The sequence below is a fragment of the Panthera tigris genome, chromosome C1 (genome assembly GCF_018350195.1).
Source record: "Panthera tigris isolate Pti1 chromosome C1, P.tigris_Pti1_mat1.1, whole genome shotgun sequence".
Taxonomy (NCBI): Eukaryota; Metazoa; Chordata; class Mammalia; order Carnivora; family Felidae; genus Panthera; species Panthera tigris.
The window spans coordinates 125,799,056-125,820,473 of NC_056667.1; the positions used below are offsets into that span (position 1 = coordinate 125,799,056).

The 21,418-nt window shown below is 35.8% G+C and overlaps 1 protein-coding gene across 6 annotated transcripts in view; it reads right to left on the reverse strand.

Moving 5' to 3' along the window:
* The window catches only part of ZRANB3 (zinc finger RANBP2-type containing 3), a 303,727-nt gene that overhangs the window by 196,461 nt on the left and 85,848 nt on the right, over positions 1 to 21,418 (reverse strand). The gene's annotated exons all lie outside the window — the stretch shown is intronic.

Sequence of the window (21,418 nt, forward strand, 5' to 3'; positions counted from 1 at the left end):
CACCCAGGCACCCCTTTCCAGGCTTTTTATACATATGATCATATCACCTACAAAGAGACCATTTTACTTTTTCATTTTTGGATTTTGATGTCTTTTATTTATCTTCTTCCTTCCTGATTGCTCTGGCTGGGAATTCCAATACCATGCTGAGGAGAAGTGACAAGAGTGAAAACACTACATTTCTGACCTATATCCATATATGTTTATACATTCAGAGATCTCTAAAAGGCTATTGAAAAAAGGTGGTTCCAGTGGTTACTTCGAGGAAGACTGGTGGGCTTGGAGAGTAGGTGAAAGGGGAAAGGAAATGTCTCACTGTAAAGTCTTTGATGCCTTTTTAGTATTGTACCATATACATATATTATCACTAAAGTACAAAAATGGAATTTTTTAAAAGTTATTTTAGAGGAAAGGGGCAGAAAGAGAGTGAATCTTAAGCAGGCTCTATGCTTAGTGTGGAGTCCGACTTGGGGCTCAATCCCACAATCCTGGGATCATGACCTGAGTCAAAATCAAGAGTCTGACACTCAACCAAGTGAGCCACCCAGGCATCCCATAAATGGAAATATTTTTTAAAACTCTTATCAATCCTAGACACAGACCCCTCGCTACTCATTCTATTAACAAAGAGGTCACCTTTGGAAATGAAATAACCAACCAATGCAACAATGACAACTACAGATTCAATAAGTACACCCAAAGCATTAAACTGTTTCTCACCACTGTAGGGGAAATACTTTAATTGGTTGGTTAGATCCATGACAATCAGCCATTATACATTAAAAAAGAAATCCAAGGAAAAATGATCAATAAAGGAAGCAACAAATTAAGAGAGAATTTCTTTTTAAAAGGAAGAGAGAAGAATACAGGTAAAAGAAAGCAGTAAGATGTGTACCACAGAACTTGATACCCTTAGCAGCAGAAAACAAGAATCCGAAACCAAGAGATGAAAATTAAGAATAAGCATGGCCATGATGCTTAATAGTGCAGTCCTCAAAGGAAACCAAAGATATGTATGTGCAAGATACAAGCAAAAAGCCACTTCTGCTCAGATGAAAACAATGACTGTAAGTGTGCATGTATGTCTTCTCTATACAATATTTGGGTGGGGGTGGCAGGAGGAGGTAGGGAAAAAGGTTAAATAGTAACTTCAGCCTCACTCTTTTTCTAGATCTTTTGGCAGCAGAATATCATATTGAAAGTATAGCCACCAGCACATTACAAGAATGCAGCAGCAGACAGGCAAGAGAAGCCCATTGTATTCCACATATATAATCAAAGTTACTAATGAAAACAAAGATTTACAGCATAAAAAAAAAACAACAAAAAACACCCATCTCATATCAGAGTTAGGTTTTTGGCTGAAGACATCAAGAAAGATTTCTGATTATAGAGAAATTTTAAGAAGGAGCAAAGCTACATAAGTATGTTCAAATGCTGTATTTAACTAGAAATTTTTCTTATTTGTTCATCACAACGAATCGATCTTAACATGACAATAAATGGATTTTCTTTAAAAAACATAAACTGATAGGACAGAAGGAGAAAACAGCAAGCAAATTCATATATAAGCTCAGGGCACCATGTCATCTGGTGAAACCAGATGAACAACTGAAAAGTACCTTAGCAGACCTAAGAGTTGAAATCCTACTTCAGCAGAAAATAAAGCTAAGAAGCAATTTGAATGGCTTTGAAGAACTCCCAAAGAGCTCAGAAAGTGGCATAATCAGGTCCTTTTACAAGTAGGGTAAAAATAGGAAAGAATACAGGATGATTAGTTAAAAGTTTATGGAACAGTTAAACTCCCAGATCCCCTACTTGATACAATATCCACCCACACCCTATCAAAAGTCTAAGTTTATCCTCTGGAGAGAGTGAACCAGAGTGTATCACTAGACAGAAAACGATCACCGGACATTTAAGAACAACCAATAATATCATAGGCAGATAATATTTAAAACTTTACTGAAAGAAAGCAAATTGAAGGAAGTAGTAACTATTTAAAGAAAAAATAATACAGGAAAAGTCACCATTAACATCTTCAGAGAGGAGATATCACATATGAAGCAAGAATAGAAGGCTAGTAAGAAGAAATACTCAGAGAACAAAAAATAGCTCTTGAAGATTAAAAAAATAATACCAGAGGCCAAAAGATTAACAGAACAGGAAGACAGAGTTGAGGAAAATCCTCACAAAGAAGGGCAAAAAGATGATGAGTCCAAAACAGAAAGAAAAAAAAAAAGAAAAAATATTAGAGGAGCAACTCAAGACATCCAATTCCTAAATAATGTATAAAGAATGAAAAGAGAAAACAGGGAGGAAATACATAATATAAATGTTAACAATCCTTTTTAAGTCCCCTAATTAAAGGAAGTTGAGCTTTCATATTGAATTGGTCCAACCAATGTCAAGCACAAAATATAAAAATGACCTAATAGACAATGTCTAAAACTGGAAAATAAAAATGTTGCAAAACCAGTTACAATGCAATTGTCCAGAAAGATTTATTTCTTGATTAAGAGAACCAGTTTCCTAATGAAATTAACATCACAATAACTATGCTTTTTTGACTATGTTGAATTCAAGTAACCTGCTTTAAAGACACTAATGAACAATTATTTAAGAGAGAGTTCAATGCAATTCAACAATTATTTACTGAGCTCCTCATTTGTGGTAAGCTCTTTTGATAAAAAGACCAAGGGTCCTAATTTTAAAAGATCTCGAGCCCATGGAGGCTTAGTCCAAATTAAAAGGTGTGAACATTTATTTATTTAAATAGATAAAGGACTGTCATATAAAATAGGAGGTAATCTTATTCTAGAGGACATCTAGAATAAAAGAACCAACAGGCTCACAGGACCAACGGGAAGAAACTATAGATGGAAAAGTTTTCCCACGGTAAGAATAAACCAACTTCAAGACTTATATAGAGCTACAATAATCAAAACAGTGTGATATTTGTCTAAAGATAGATATATGACTCAACAGAACAGAAGAGAGTCGAGAAATACACCCACATATACATGGTCAATTGTTTTTCAACAGAGGTACCAGAGTAATTCGGTGGAAAAAGAGTCTTCTCAACAAATGGTGCTAAAATAACTGGACATGGAAAACACAACAAAACAAAACCCTCAACCTCTATCTCATGCTATATACAGAGATATACAAAATTTAAGTTGAAATGTATTATAGAACTATATGTAAGAGATTATAAATCTGTGGAAGAAAACAAAAAAATCTTTGTGATGTTCAATTAGTCTTTTTCTTAGATAAGACACAGAAAGCACAAACTATTGAAAAATGGATAAATTGGACTTCATCAAAATTAACATCTGTTCTTCAAAAGACACTGCTAAGGTAAGTCACAGACTAGAAGAATATGTACTAGCTAGCAAAAGACTTGTATCCAGAACATATAAATAACACAATTTAATAAGAAGATAATACAATTATTAAAATGGGCAAAAGACCTGAATAGATACTTCACCAAAAAGATGTACAGATGGCCAATAGGCACACAAAAATGTGCTCAACCTCATTAGTCATCTGAGAACTATAAATTAAAACCACTATAAGATACCATTATACAACTATAGAATGGCTAAAATTAAAAAGATTCAAAAGGCCAAATCTTGGCAAGGATGCAGAGTGATTGGAGCCCTCGTATATTTGTTGGTGAAAATAAAAAATATACACCCACGTTAAAAAACAGCACAGTCTCTTATGAAGTTAAAGATAAATCTGCCATATGTTGTACCAATTCCACCTACTCCTAAGTATTTACAGAAGACAAATAAAAATATACCCACACAAAAATCTGTATGTGAACATTTATAGTAGCTTTACTCAAAGCCATGAAAAAGTGTAAACAATCCAAAGTATCCATCAACAGGCAAATGGCTAGATAAATTTTGGTACACCCATATAATGGAATACTACTCACTAATAACAGGGAAAGACATATTCAACAAATGGATCAATCTCAAAAGTACTGTTAGTGAAAGAAGCCAGCTACAAAATTCTACACACTGTATGATTCCATCTATATGGCAATCTATAATAAACAAAATTATAGGGATATAAATCAGTTGTGAAAGTTTAGATTTGCAGGAAATCAATGTTCACAAAGCGGCACAAGGGAACTTCCTGGGATAATGAACGTCTTCTCTATCTTGACTTTGGTGGTGGCCATAGAATTGTATAAATTTATCTAAACACACTGAACTGCATACTTTACAAGGTGAATTTCACTATATGTAAATTATAGTTCAGTAAACTTGTCCTTAAAATTTTTTTAATAAATAAACCATTTCTGTACTAGAAATAAAGATGTCAACATGATTCAAATTACTGAGATTAGTTATAAAGCTATAAAAAGACAACAGTCAAGTAATTTTGAAGATCAGAGAGTTTTCTTCCTTGAAATTAAAAAAGTAACAGGAGAATATTAGAATAAGAATATGAAGGAAGCAGGAAATTGAAGATACAAAAATACTACCTATAAACATCTCTCAGTTACACCATTGGGATCTTAACTGTCAAAATAATCCCCAATAGACCATAAATAAAAAATAAGAATTCAAGCATTTCTAAAGGAATTTAAAAAATAAACATTAATTCAAATATATGAAATAATATACAAAATGGGGACTTTTAATGTTCTTAAAAGGTTGTAAAAATTAAAATGCTTTTTTGTACTCTAAAATTTCAAGTCAAATGGTCAGGAACCAAACCCCCTTCACAGTGACCCAGAAGCAGGAAAGATATCATAAGCACAGAGGTCCTCCCTGAGGAGCAAGGGCTTCAAGCACCCTCTCAGGCACTGTCCCTTCTGGGCCTGGAAATCTGCACCAGGAAGAGGAGCCCCCACAACATCTGGCCATGAAAATCAGCAGGGCTTACAGGAGAGCCAGAAGGCTACTTGAAATTAACATCACTTTTTTTTTTTTAATTTATTTTTTTTTAATTTTTTAATATATGAAATTTACTGTCAAATTGGTTTCCATACAACACCCAGTCCTCATCCCAAAAGGTGCCCTCCTCAATACCCATCACTTTTAAAGGACCACGACACAATACTACTCATTCTGAGACACAGCATAGAAGGAGTTATTTGAAAAGTGCCTGGGCTACAACTGAGAGAGATTTATTAACTAATTTTAGGGAGTATTCCAGAGGGGCAGGGATTTGTAGGGATGGCTAGCAAGTGCCACTTTTCTTCCCTCATTCAGCCTACCTAGCCCAATGCAGAAGCTACCTATCTTGCTAATACCACTGGCCCCATGCTGGACTTCCCCTGTGAACCCACCCAGCTTATGAACCTGCCCTTGCAGGCGCCCTCCTGAAGAACTCCTGCCTCATCAAACCTGGTGGGGGCAGCCTCAGTGGGGATCACGAAACCCCCAAAACCACAATGCTCAAAATGGCTACCACCCTGCCCCTGGCAAAGCAACTCCTGGGGAGGTGGGGGGGGGAGGGCACATCCACTAACACATCAATAATAGCTGCAGCAAGGCCTCTCAGCCAGCTGTATGGGGGGGACCAACCCCACACAACACCCAGCCTTCGGCAGCTACAGCAAGCCACTGCAGCTAGCCCCAACCATCAGTGCAACTGCAGCAGTCAGCAGCCCACACAGGGGACAACCCTGGAGTGCTTGGTTCTGGTGACCAGGGGAGATTGAGCTTCTGGGCCCTGTGGGATGCCTCCTACATAACGCCACTAACTTCAAGATAAGGAGATGAAGCTGACCTATGTCACAAACACAGAGAGTCAGACAAAAAAGAAAAGACAGAGGATCATGTTGCAGTGAAAGAATAATACTAAACCTCAGAAACCAACTAAATAAAATGGAGATAAGCAATCTATTTGATAAAGAATTCAAATGATCATGAAGATGCTCCCTGGACTTGAGAGAAGAGGGGCTGAACTCACCAAGGACATCAACAAAGAGAGTGAAAATATGGGAAAGATCCACTTAGAGCTGAAGAACTCCATAACTGAAATGAAAAATACGCTAGAGAGCTCAAAAAGAGATTAAATGATGTAGAACGGATCAGCAAATGGAAGATACATTAGTGGAGATCATCCAAGCTAAACAACAAAAGGAAAAAAAAAAAAAACACATTGAAAATGCTAATAAGGATAGGTTAAAGGACCACTGAAACAACAGCAAGCATACTAACATTTACGTTAAAGGGTTCCCAGAAGAGGAAGAAAGAGAAAGAGGCAGAAAAGTTGTTTGAAAAAATAATGGCTGAGTATTTCCCTAATCTGAAGAAGGAACCAGGCAGCCAGGTCCAATAAGCATGGATAGCAGCAAACAAGATGAACCCAAAGAGATCCACACCAAGATACATAATAATTAAAATGTGAAAAAGTTATGGGGCATCTGGGTGGCCCAGTTGGTTAAGCCTCTGACTCTTCATTTCGGTTCAGGTCATGATCTCACAGGCATGAAATCAAGCCCTGTTTGGGGCTCTGCACTGGGCGTGGAGCCTGCTTAAGATTCTTCCTCTCCTCTCCCCAGCTCATGCTTGTGCCCTTTTTCTATTAAAAAAATAAGTAAAATTTAAAAATGTGAAAAAACTAAAATAAAGAGAGGATCTTTAAGAGCAGCAAGAGAAAAGCAACTAATTTTGTACAGAAGACTCCCTGTCCCATTAGGCTATTACTTGATTTTTCACAGAAATTTTGCAGGCTACAAGGGAATGGTATGACATATTCAAAGTGCTGATGGACAAAAACATATAACCAAGAATCATCTACCCAGTAAGGCTATCATTGAGAAGTAACGGAAAGATAAAAAGTCTTCCAGAGAAAGGAAGGTTAAAGGGATTCATCACACTAATCCAACCTTAAAATAAATGTTAAAGGGACTTCTTTAAGCAGAAAAGAAAAAAAACAACAACACATGAGTAGAAGTATATGAAACTTATGCAAGAAACATACACTAAAGATAATAGATTGATTATTTAAAAAGATAGTACGAAGGTAAAAAGACAAAAGTAGTAAGTTCAATTATATCTATATTACTAGCTTTACCTACAATAATTAAAGAGACAGGCAAATAAAAAAGCCATATATTATAATATTAAATACATATACCAAGGAAGGGGGAGGTAAAAATGTAGTACTTTCAGAATGTGGTCAAACTTAAGCATATATAAACTGATAACAGATAGCTATATATATGTATAAGGTGGTTACATTGAACATTAAGCTAATCACAAATCAAAATTCTACAACAGATACACTTGCAAAAAGGAAAAAGTATTCCAAATATAACACTAAAGAAAGTCATCAAATCGCAAAAGAAGTGTATAAGAAGAAAGTTACAGAGAACTACAAAAAAGAGTCAGGAAGCAATTAACAAAATAGCAGTAAGTATATACCTATTAATTGAAATGTAAATGAACTGAATGATTCAATCAAAAGACACACAATGAACGAATGGACAAAAAGAAAGAAAAAAAAAACCCAAAAAACCCAAGACCCATGTACATGCTCCTACAAGAGACTCACTGCAGACCTAAACATGCATAAAGACTGAAAGTGAAAGGATGGAAAATGACATTCTAAGTAAAGGACAATAAAAGAAAACCTGGATAGCAATACTTGTATCAGACAAAATAGACTTTAAAACAAAGACTGTAGTAAGAGACAAAGAAGGGCATTACATAATGATAAAGGGATAAATCCAACAAGGGGATATAACAATTGTAAATATCCCTGCACCCAACGTAACAGCATCTAAATATATAATGCACAAATTAACAGAAAGGGAGAAACTGACAGTAATACAACAGTACTAGCAAAGTTATATCCTTACATCAATGGATAGATTATCCAGACAGAAAATATGAAAACAGTGGCTTTGAATGTCATGTGACATCAGATGAACTTAACAGACTTATACAGAACATCCTATCAAAAACAGCAGAATACACATTCTTTTCAAGTGAGCATGTAACATTCTCCAGGACAGATCACAGGTTAGGCAACAAAACAAGTCTCAATAAACTTAAGAAGATTGGAATCATATGAAGCATCTTTTCTGACCACAATGGTATGAAAGTAATAATCAGTTAACTATATCAGAATTTAACTAAAAAGAAAACAAACAAAAACCAGAAACACATAGAAGCTGAACAACATGCTACTTAACAATGAGTCAACAAAGAAATCAAAGAGTAAATAATAGGATAATTGGAGACAAATGAACATGGAAACAAAATTTTCTGAAATTGTTGGGATACATAAAAAGCAGTTCTCAGAGGTAAGTTTATACTGATGCAGGCTTACCTTAAGAAACAACTAAAATCTCAAATAAACAATCTAATCTACACCTCAAGGAAGGAAAAACAAACAAACAAATAAAAAAGCCCACAGTTAGTAAAAGGAATGAAATCATCAAGATCAGAGTGAAAACAAACGAAATAGACTCTGAAAAAAACAAAAAAAAGAACTATAAAGAAAAGATGAATACAACAAAGAGCTTGTTATTTGAAAACATAAAACTGATAAACTTTTAGCCAGATCTTAAGGGAAAAGCTTTTAGCTTTTCATCACTGAGTATGATATTAGCTCTGGCTAAGACTTCCAATATTATGTTGAATAAAAGCGGCAAGAGTGGGAAATCTTGTTTCCTTCCTAATCTTAGAGGAAAGGCTTTCAGCTTGTCACCACTGAGTGTAAGGTTTGCTGTGGGCCTGTCATATATGGCCTTTATGTTGTGGTATGTTCCTCTATACCCACTTTTTTGAGTTTCTGTTATGACTCAATATTGAATTTTGTTAAGTGCTTTTTCTCCATATATTGAGACAATCACTTAACTTTCAGTTTCATTTTACTAATGTAGTTTATCTTGTTGATTGATTGATGGATATTGAACTGTCTTACATGCTTGAATACATCCCACTTAATTGTGATGCATGATCTTTTTAAGGTATTGTTGAATTCAGTTTGATAGTATTTTGTTTTGGAATTTCCTGTCCATGCTCATTAGGGATATTGACCTGTAATTTACTTTTCTTTCTTTGTTCTTTTTTTTTTGGATTATCTTTTCTGATTTTTGCAACAGAGTAATGCTGGCCTTGTAGAATTAATTTGGAAGAATTCCTTCCACTTCTTAAAGGTTTTTTTAAACTTTAATTTATTTATTTTGAGAGAGAGAGAGAGAGAGGGGTGGGGGGCAGGGCAGAGAGAGGGAGAGAGAATCCCAAACAGGCTCTGCAGTGACAAAGCATGGTATATATTTTCATTTATATGTCATCTTCAATTTCTTTTATCAGTGTTTTACAATTTTCAGAGTAAAAGGCTTTGACCTTCTTGATTAAATTCATTTTTAGGGTTTTTTGTTTTTTTGTTTTTAGTGTAGTTGTAACTGGGATTAACTTCTTTCTGCTGGTTTGTTATCAGTTATAGAAATGCAACATATTTCTGTATATTAATTTTGTATCCTGGAACTTTACTGAAAGTATTTATTAAGTCTAATAGTTTTTTGGTGATTCTTTAGGGTTTCTTATATGTAGTATCATGTCACCTGCCAAGAAGGACAGTTTTACTTCTTCCTTATCAATTTGGATGTCTTTTATTTCTTTTTGTTGTGTGATTTCTGTGCCTAGGACCTCCAGTACTATATTGCATGTAAGTGGTAAGATTCAGGGCGCCTGGGTGGCTCAGTTGGTTGAGCATCTGACTCTTGATATTGGCTCAGATCATGATCCCAGGGTCTTGGGATTGAGCCCCATGCTGGGCTCCACTGCATGTGGAGCCTGCTTAAGATTCTATCTCTTTCTCCCCCTCCCCTCCCTATTCTCCCTTTTCAAAAAAAATAAATAAATAAATAAAATAAATAAAAAAATATATATACAATGGGGAAAAAGAGATACCCTTCAATAAATGATGTTGGGAAAAGTGGACAGTTATATTAAAAAAAAAAAATGAAACTGGATCACTTTCTTATACCATATACAAAAATAAACTTAAAACGGATTTAAAATTTAAATGTAAGAGCTGAAACCATAAAACTCCTAAAAGTAAACATAGGCAGTAAAATCTTAGACATGGGTCTTAACATTTTTTGGATCTGTCTCCTTAGGTAAGGACAAAAAACCCAAAAATGAACAAGCGGGGCTACATTAAACTAAAAAGTTTCTGCACAGCAAAGGAAATCATCAACAAAATGAAAATCTACTGACAAGGAGAAAATATTTGCAAATCATATATCTGATACAAGGTTAATATCCAAAATATATTTTTTAAAAAACACATACAACTCCACACCTAAAATAAAAGAATCCAATTAAAAATTTGGCAGACGTTTTTCCATATAAATAGACATTTTTCCAAAAAGACATACAGATAGTCAACAGACATACAGAAAGATGCTCAACATCACTACTCATCAGGGAAATACAAATCAAAACTGCAATGAAATGTTACCTCAGAGCAGTCAGAATTGGTAGTCTCAATACGACAAGAAAAAACAAGATGTGGAGAAAAGGGAACCTTCATGTATTGCTGGTGAGTATATATATTGGCACAGTCATTAGGGAAAACTGTATGGAAGATAACTTAAAAAATTAAAAACAAAAATACCATATGAACTAGTAATTCCACCACAGGGTATTTACCTAATGTAAACAAAAACACTAATTTGTAAACATATATGCACCCCTATTTTTATGACAGCATTATGTACCATGGCCAAGGTATGGAAGCACCTTGTGTCCATCAATAGATGAATGGATAAAGAAGTTATGGCACAGCAGAATATTACTCAGCCATAAAAAAGAATGAGATCTTACCATTTGCAACAATATATATAGGCCTAGAGACCATTATGCTAAGTGAAATAAGTTAATAAGGAAAGAAAAGTACAGCATTGGGAATATAATCAATAATACCATAATGTTACATGATGACAAATGATAACCACACTTATGGTGAGCACAGTGTGCAGAATTATTGAATCACTATGTTGTATACCTGAAACTACTATAACATTGTATGTCAATGACACTTTGAGCAAAATAAAAACTAAGTAAATAAATAAAGATAATAAAGTATTCTGTGATATAATCAGTAAAAAAAAAGAAAAAAGAATGAAATCTTGCCACTTGCAACAAAATGGGTGTACCTAGAGGGTATCATGCTAAATGAAATAAGTCAGAAAAATACAAATACCATATAATTTCACAAATATGTGGAATGTAAAAAACAAAATAAATGTAACAAAGAAAACAGAAACCAGAATCATAAATACAAGGAACAAACTGGTGGCTGCCAAAAGGGAGTGGTTGGGGGAATGTGCAAAATAAGTAAAGGAGATTAAGAGTTATACATTATACATGTTATACATTACATTATATAGTTATACATTAAATAAATCATGGGGATACAAAGCACAGCATAGGGAATAAACTCAATAATATAGTTATAATTTTGTATGGTGACAGATGGTAACTAAGCATAGTATTTTGAAATGTGTACAATTGTGGAATCACTGTTGTATACCTGAAACTAATATAATATTGCATGTCAACTATACTTCAGTTAATAGTTTTTTTAAAAAAAACAGATTAAAAAATTTTTAAAAATAAAATTTTAAGTCAGGATAAGCAATCAAGATAAAACCTAAATGTATAAACTACAGTAAAAGGAGATTATGTAAGAACGATTTTCTGACACAACTAGGAAAGCACGAATCTAATGTTTGGTAAAGTTTGTAGATTTAACAGGTAATGGTACCTGACAAAGAGGATTGACAACATTTATGAATTCCAGGTATTTTCACAGGTGCTCAAACTGGGACCTGAGGTACATCTTAACCTTTAAATCTACTATTACTCCATACCTTCTTCTGTCCCAGGCCTCAGTGAGCCCAAGAGGAACATGTGAAAAGTAGGAAAGTCTTACCTGAAATGCTTTAACCAAGAGCACACAGGAGCAAATGAAAAAGTGAGGAGTGGGGAGTCCTAGGGTTATGTCTTCAATAGGAAGCCAAGTTCGTTCCCACAGGCTAGCAAGAATGTTTTGTCATTGTTTCAATGGACCAGGAAAAATGCTCTCTGACTCCAAATAGTCATAGTTATTTGGCATTAGGAGTCTGTGCCTCTGGAAAAGTAAGGCCAACCTAGATTGAAGTGCTTATTTCTCTCCTCTTCAAGGAAAAATTCTTGGGTGACACAACAGACCTTGCATATTTTACAGTGGGGGAGATCATATCAAGTGTCAGGGTTCGTGATCTAATCTGTGTACCATGGGCTGGGACTCTGGCAGGTCTAGGTAAACTGAGACAAATCACTGGGTATTCTATGTGGCTAAGGAGGAATGAATCCTCTGAGATAAAGGACCTTGACATAAATCAGAGTTAAATGAGCAGATGATCAAAAATGGGACACAAAGTCTTTCTCCTATTAGCACACAAGACAGGCTCACACTGCGGTGGAAGTTTGAAATTGTTAAGTTTAAATTTTAATTTTTTTAACGTTTATTTTCGAGACAGAGAGAGACAAAGCATGAACGGGGGAGGGTCAGGGAGAGGGAGACACAGAATCTGAAACAGGCTCCAGGCTCTGAGCTGTCAGCACAGAGCCCAACGCAGGGCTCGAACTCACGGACCGCGAGATCATGACCTGAGCCAAAGTCGGCCGCTTAACCGGCTGAGCCACCCAGGCGCCCCAAGTTTAAATTTTAAAAACGATATGAATTTGTCAAGCACAGACAATTTGGGATGGAAACTGATCCAGGGCAACTTCAGTCAAAGGTGACCATAAAAAATCCTATATTGGATGCCTCAAACATTGACAGGCAGATGGGAGTCCTTTGCCTGTTTATTTATCTGTGTGGATAGTTTGGCAAGGGGAACAGCATCGAATAGCTACCTATAAGATGAAATAGGAAAGTTATGAATAAACAAAGATAAGATTAAATGATGCAAAGGCTGAAGAGATGAATTAGAACTAGGAATAAAGGGTAAAGCCAGACAAAGATGGCATGTCCGGAGATACTGGCTTGTGGACAAGTGGACAGATAGGGAGTGGAGAAGCTAACCGGGGCGATACAGTCAGTCCATCAGCAAAAATGGGGGCAGGACACATCTCAGAAGACAGGGTTAGATGTCAATATTTAAAGGAATAGAGTATGCCTTACAGCTCAGGTATCAGAATCAAAACCTGTTACTCTTTACCCTTTGATTATTAGGTCCCAGGCTATTCACAAATCGGAGGAGACACAGGTCAATGTATGCATCCCCAGAACTATACTATCTCCAATCCTGCTTTACCATTTCACATCAAGTGTACTTCACAGACCAAACTATGTATTTGTTGAAAAGGTAAAATACGAACTAGTCCAAGCCTCACTACCGATAAAGAAATTGAACAGAGGATGAATATGCATTCTTAAAACCACACACAAGTTTAGGGGTGCCTGGCTGGCTCAGACAGTGGAGTGTGCGACTCTTGATTCTGGGGCTTTGAGTTCAAGCCATATGCTGCGTTTAGAGATTACTTAAAAAACTAATGTCTTAGGGGTGCCTGGGTGGCTCAGTTGGTTAAGCCTCTGACTCTTGATTTTGGCTCAGGTCATGATCTTTCAGTTTGTGAGGAGGAGCCCTGAGTATGGCTCTGCACTGGCAGAACGGAGCCTGCCTTGAATTCTGTCTCAAAATAAATAAATAAACTTAAAAAAAAATAATAACATCCTAAAAAGAAGCTACACATTAAGTCTTTTGTGAAGAAAAGCTAATTTTATGCTTATTTTCAAAATCATTTATTATCTCATTGCAATTTCCTTGGCAATAGCTCCTAAAATTAAGTTTGATGAAAATCTACTAAGAGAAAAACTATACAGAAGAATATTCACAGTAGTACTCTTCATATACTAAAACTGGAAACATAAATATTGAGCAACAGTACAATGGATAAATAAATTGTAGCATATCCTTAAGACAAAATTCTATACAGCAATGAGAAGGAACAAACTACAACTACCCAATATGACAAAATAAATTTCACAAATATACTGTTAAATGAATTAAGACAGAGACAAATGAGTGCATAGTATACTATTCCACTTATATAATGCAGAAAGAAAAAACTATCCAGTGGTGTTCAAAGATAGAATTTCAGTTGGAGGGAACAGTGGAGGAAGGAACAGTGACTGGAACATAGCACACTCTGGAGTTCTTGGGTTCAGGAAATATACAATTCTCTCTCTCTCTCTGTCTCTCTCTCTTTTTTTTTTTTAACATTTATTTATTTTTGAGAGAGAGAGACAGAGCACAAGCAGGGGAGGGACAGAGAGAGAGGGAGACACAGAATCCGAAGCAGCCTCCAGGCCCAGGGCTGTCAGCACAGCCTAATGCAGGGCTCAAACTCACAGACCATGAGATCATAAACTGGATCCAAGTCGGACATTCATCCGACTGAGCCACCCAGGCATCCAGGGAATATATAATTCTTGACCTGAATGCTGGTTATATAGGAGTGTTCTCTGTGAAAAACAGCTGTTCACTTATGGTGAGGGCACTTATCAAACATACCATATAGTTGAGTAAAAAGTTTACTTTAAAAAATAAATTCAGGGCACCTGGCTGGTTCAGTCAGTAGAGCATCCGACTCTTGATCTCAGGGTCATGAGTTCAAGCCCCACATTGGGCATGGAGACTACTTAAAAAAAAAAAAAAAATTAGAAACTTCTTAAAAGCTATTTTTAAATTTCGAATTATTTTTAATACAAACTAATGGCATCTTAACTTACTGATTTTATATATTTTGGTTCACATAAAGAACACTTTATTATTTTAAATTATGAAGGAATAATACTTTTACAACCATTAATTTCTTAAATTAATGTAGGTTATATGCATAGTTTTATTTTTAAAAAGCATAGTACAAAAGAGCTTATACTGAAAAGCAACTGTCCCCACTTTTATCTATCCTCACCCCCAGCCCTAATTCTACTACTGAAAGGCAACCTTGATAATATTAATATGATTATTTGCAGTTTCATCATTCATCAGCTTCAGATATTAATCTGTTGACTTCTGCAAAACCTGAAAATCATAAACTCAAAATCTTTAATTCTAGTCTAGACTAGAAAAATATCTCTGAAGTCCAAGCACTAGGTTCCAGTTGACAATTTTAATGAATAACTTTTAAAAACAGGAGACTTTTTTTTTTCTTTAACTCCTCAGGGGATTCCAGTGCATGGCCAAGGTTGATGCAATGCTGAGGCAATTAGAGAAGAAAAAGCCTGTACTATATTTACATTCCTATTACTAGAAAAGTTAAAAGCCATAATCATTTGGTGCCTTCCATTAAAAGAGTTGAGTTTCTGCCCATGGTGTTTGCTAAGAAAGATAAATGACTTCAATAATTTGAGGTATTAACATGTAAATTTGTTTCTACAATGTTTGTCAGAGGAAACTACGTTTGTTAAAGTGTCTTTTATACAAAATTGTATCTATTCACTAAAAAATGTATCTGAAGTTGATTTAAACATCCAGGTAATAATTTCTTCATAATGACTTCACCGATCTAGCTCTAATTCACAGAAAAAGATGGTACAGATACTCATAAAATTAGGAACATGACTAAAGGGGCATTTCCTTTTTGAAAGTAAAATAAAATGCCTAACAGATGAACTTAAAGATTAACAAAATATAGACTCTTGGTTGGTCACCATATCTCACTATGAAAGAAGATGTGGCCTCCCACTAAGGAAAATTTGGCTCACTTCTAACTTCCTACCTCACCAACTCCTTTTACCAATGATGGCAATTATTAGAATGATTCTACTAATAGTCACATTTGTAACTTTTGAGCATATCTTTCAGATTCTAGTTCTTCCAGTTCATGAACTAAGACCATAGCTCTCAATTTGACTAAGGCAACAACTGGCAAATGTAAAACAAAAAAACAAACAAATTGATGCCTATGTTCTACACTCAAAAATTTTAATTGTTAAGATGTGGTTTGATACAGTTTGGGCATCAAGATTTTGAAAGCTCCCAGGTGATTTTAAAATGTAACAAAATTTGAGAGCTGCTATACAGAATACACATTTTAGTAGTAGCATTCACACCTATCCTTCCCAACTTGTCACATCTACTTTTTAAAAATATTTTTTAGACTAGTAAAATTTAGGCTATTTTCTATAATCATAACTAAGACTTACATACTTTAGGTATAAAGCTAATTCTTTTTTTTAAAAGTTAAACACACAATATCCAATATTGGAGTTTATATGAATAACATTCAGAACAGAACCAAGAAGTGTACTCAGGTTGTATTTCCTTCTCTATATGCTACTTCGAGGTCAGGAGTCTCTTTTCTTATATCCTATTAATTTATCAAAATCATATTATTTAAGGACACTAATTTTCCTATCTACTTTGTATTTCCTAAACTTTTCTGACCATCTTTGTTGTCTTAATAAGAAAAATATATATTTAATATATGTACATATATATTAAATATATATTTAACCACAGTCTGCCTGTTATTATTTCTCATTTATCAATTTCTATTCCAATTTTCTTGGATATAACTGAATTCTTACTGTAATATGATATCATTGTTTCTATTGCCTGATGTACAAATGTCATCTGGAGTTTGTACTCATTGGACTTTTGGGTAAGTTGCACTAGTTGTATCCTCTCTTGGCTTTCATGCTTTTTTTTGACAAAAAACATCCTCAATATCTGAGAGATAAATGTCATTGATCTCTTCATTTCCCTTCACACATGAAAATGACTTTATTTTGACCTCACATTTTTTAGTTTGCTGGGGTATAGAATTTTAAGTTAAAATTCATTTTTCTTCAAACCTTTGATCAAATTGTCCCCATGTCTTATAGTATCCATGTTCTACTGCCTTATGCCATCCATATTTCCTAATTTGTAGACTTTTGTTTCTTTCTTCTAGAAGTTTTTTGCCACTTTATTTATAATCTTGATATTCTGAAATTTCACAAGATTGTAATTCCTTCATTTTACTTGCTACTTAGGGAGACTACCTAATCTGAAAATAGATGCCTTTTTTTTTTTTTCTTTTTACCTTTCACTATAAACATCCTACATTTATGGTAAACGTCTAAGTGCCAGTCACTGTTTTAGATTCTAGGGTAGTGGTATAATACAAAAAGAACAAAAATTCTGTCTTATGGGGTGAAACTTTTGGTGAAGGAAACCGTAAACAGAATAAGTTAAATGTATATTAAATGCCAGGCTTAGTTTAAAAATAAAGCAAGAAAGTGGAATTGAAATATTGGGGAAGAAGGCATGGAAATTTGGATGGGATGGCCGAAGAAGACCTCACACAGAAAGTGAATTCTAGATAAAGATCTGAAGCAAGTAAGGAAGTCAAAACATGAAGATGAATGTGGCTGGGGCAAGAGACATTCCAGGCAAAGGGAAAATAATTGAAAAGGTTCTGAGACAAATCCATGTTTAGAGTTCTGGAGAAGCAAAGTGAGCTGAGTGAGGGAGAATAGGAGGTTAGGAGGTTAGGGAAGTAATGGGAAGCAAGATTCTGTAGGATCTAGGGAGTCTTGGTAAGGATGTCAACTTTTATTAGGAGTGCAGGGAGAAGTTGTCCATTGGGAGAATCTGAGCAAAGGAGTGACAGGATCCCACTAATGTTAAACAGGATCATTCTGACTGCTTTACCGAGAATATATTGAATGAGAAAAGGACAGTAAGAACAAAAAAGTTGGAAGCCTACTTAATCAGGTACAGATGGTGGTGGCTTGAAGGTGGTGGCAGTAGTGAGGATACTGAAAACAGGATAGAATTCCATGTATATTTTGAAGGTAAAATTGACAGGATATTCTGATGTGATGGAATTAAGATATGAATGAAAAGAGTCAAGAATTACTGGCCTGCAAAAGTGGAAGAATGAAGACATCATTAACTGGGATGAAATAGGCTGAGAAAAAAATCCATTTTCTGGCAGCATATATCAGGAGTTTGACTTTAGCCTTATTAAATTTGATATCTATTAAACATCTAAGTATGAGGTCAAACAGGCAGACAGATGCAAGGATTTTGAGGGTAGGGAAGAAGTCTGGCCTACACTTGTAAGTTGGGGGGCATCAGCATACACATAATATTTTAAATGTTGAGATTTGATGAAATCTCCTAGGGAAGACATAGAAGGAAAAGAAATAGTTCAAGGACTACACTCTAGGACATTCTATAATTTACAAGAAGGAATCATGAGTAAGAACCTGCAGAAAACACTAAGAGGGAGTAGCCACGAAAGCGACAGACAATAATGAATGATAGTATGAAGAAGTCAGTGATTCGCCTCCATAAAAACCAAACATTAAACTATACAGAATTTTTAAAAACACCATATTAGGGCATTAGATTGATGCAGAAAATGAACTGATAACATTTATTCTTAAAATCACACTAAAGTTTCAGGTAAGAACAGCAGAAATCTGCAGACTATTTGTCTGTGGTTACTGTCATCCACACTACCTTCCACTCCCCGAGTTCTGCTGTCAAGAAACTGTAGTTTCTTTCTCTTTAATTTTTTAAAAATTTTTCCTAAAAAAAATTTTTTTTAACATTTATTCATTTTTGAGATACAGAGAGAGACAAAGCATGAGTGGGGAGGAGCAGAGAGGGAGGGAGACACAGAATCCAAAGGCTCTAGGCTCTGAGCTGTCAGTATAGAGCCTGATGTAGGATCGAACTCACTGACTTCAATATTGTGACCTGAGCTGAAGTCAGACGCTTAACTGACTGAGCCACCAAGGCACCCTTCTCTTTAATATTTTAATGTGGTAAAATACACGTAAGATTTGTCAACAAAAGTATACATACCACTTTGTTTACAGCTCAGTAGTGTAAAGTATATTCTTACTGCAGTGCAAACAACTTCTAGAACTCTTCATCTTGCAAAACTGAAACTCTACACCCATTAAACAATAATTCTCCATTACCCCTTTCTCCCCTACAGTCCCTGGCAATCACCATTTTCTGTTGCTATGAATTTGACTACTCTGAGAACATTAGTTTTACCATCACAGAGCTGGCAGTGAAAACCAGCAGCAATGCTGCCAGGAGACTGGACTCAAAAGAGAGGTGGAGGACAAAAAATTAGGGCTTAAAGAAATTTTAAAGTTTGACAAGTAAGAACCATAACATACCAGAATAACATTTTAAAACTTATCACTGTATAACAAATATATTGGAATTACCATTAAATGGAAGCCTTGGTAATACTTATATAAGAACATGCTGGCATTCTGCCTTAAAAATGTATTAATCCGGTAATAAAATAAAAGTTAAAGAAAATGGTAAGCTTAGATAAAAATGAGCAGAGGAACTCCATAGCCCTACTTATCCCAGGTTGTGGTCCCAAATTAAACAAGCAGTGGACAAATCAGAAATTTAATGGGGAATCCTAAAAATGAGACAGTCATAAAAGCACTGAGAGAAGCTCTCCAGCTAGTTTTTGCTAACTAGGAAAATAAAGACATGCACTGGGGAGACTTGAGAGAGCCGGGTAAGAAGTGAAAGCTAAGGAAGTCTTGAGAAATGACTGTAATTTTTAATGAGTACCTCAAACCACATACAAATTCATAGGTAGAAGGTGGAAGCCTTATGGGCTCAAGATATTTAAACAAAATTTCTATCCTAATCATTGGCTGACAACTATGTTATTTAGAGACAATGCTTAGGAATCTAGACTAAAAACAAAAATAGTAAAAATAAAAATATTGAACAGAGACATTACTGGCAGCACACTATGGAAAACAAAGAACAAAAACAAAATCCATATCTTCTATATTACCTAAAATGTACAGTTTTCAACCAGAAATTACTAGACATACAAATAAACAGGGAGAAAAAATCAGTTCATAAAAACTAAGTGAGCCCAGATACTGAATTTAGCAGACTAAGAAACTGATGTAGCTTTTATAAGTATGTTCAAAGAACTGAAGAAAAACACGAGTATTATTCCATGAGGAAGTCTTCATAAACATATACACAATAACCAAAAGAAAATTCTAGAATTGAAAAGTACCATAACTTAAGTGGATAAAATGAAGGAACTTGTGGCAGGCACAATTCTAAGATGGTCCCACAAGACCCACTCCCTCTCATGTATACACCCTTGCAAACACAGAGGAATAAACAAAGGGTTCATAAAGAGTAGCAGTGAAAAGGAATTAATGGCGACAACCACAAAAGATGGAGTTTGCATTCCAAAAAAAGGGCTAATGATGTATATATCTCAACTGGAAACGAGAATGCTAACAACACCTTTTGGCCATAAGCTACTTTATATACGGACAAAAAAGCATTCAGGTTGGAGGGGAAGATGGTGGCAAAGCAGAAAGTCCCTAAGCTCATCTAGTTCTACTAGTACAAATAGGTAACTATCAAATCATTGTAAATACCACAGAAATCAACCTGAAGACAGGCAGAACAAACTCCATAACTATAGGTGTGGAGACAAAGTTTGAGAGGGAAACAGATCACAGTCACTGAGGTGGTGAGGAAGCGATGGTCGCAGAAAAGGGTGAGAGACACTCTAGCACACAGAGGAGCACACAGGGAATACGAATCCCAATAGGAAATGGCTTGGAAAGTAAGACGGGTGACCAGCGGGACGTAAAGCCTGGAGTTTTAAAGGTCAGCAGGCTTGGCTCAAAGGCCATGGGGCTGCTCTTGAAGAAAAGGCAGGACAAACAGTCCACAGACATGGAGTAGAAACAGCAATCTGAAGAGCACCTGGGCACACAGGAGGGAGGTTATTTACTCATCTTGGAGTATGTCCCAGAGAGAGGCATTATTCATGGAGAGACTACTCCAGCAACAGAGGAACTGGCAGGTGCCATTTCCCTCCCCTTGCCCTCAACATACGCACAATTCCACAGCTGCAGGAAACAGTGCAATGCCCACACTCACTACCTAATTTGCTTACACCAGGCCCACAACCCACACTTCAGTGAAACTGTCCTTCCCAGTCACGCTTGCCTCAGTCACAGAGTGGCAGGCCCCATTTCCAAAAGATGAGCCCAAACACCTGCCAACACTATGTCTCACCACCTAGGAGTTGTGCAGGGCCTCGGTTCTGGCGGCAGTGGTGAAAGGTCTCATTTCACAAGCAGACTAGAAGCACACCTAGTTAAAACTCACCACATTCAGGCCAGGGACCAAACGCTGCTGACAACAGGCAAAGAGAATGTCTGCAGATGACTGACCTACAGTACAAAGGAGCCAGGACACAACAGAAGAGTGTAAACAGCACACACTGGAGACACTTCCATAAGTGCCAGGCTTTGCAGATCAGGTAACACTACACTACAGGGCACTGTAAGACCTCTTCTTCTTCATGAGGCCATTGCCCTCAACAACAGGAGAAGTAACTGGTGTTCCTAACCC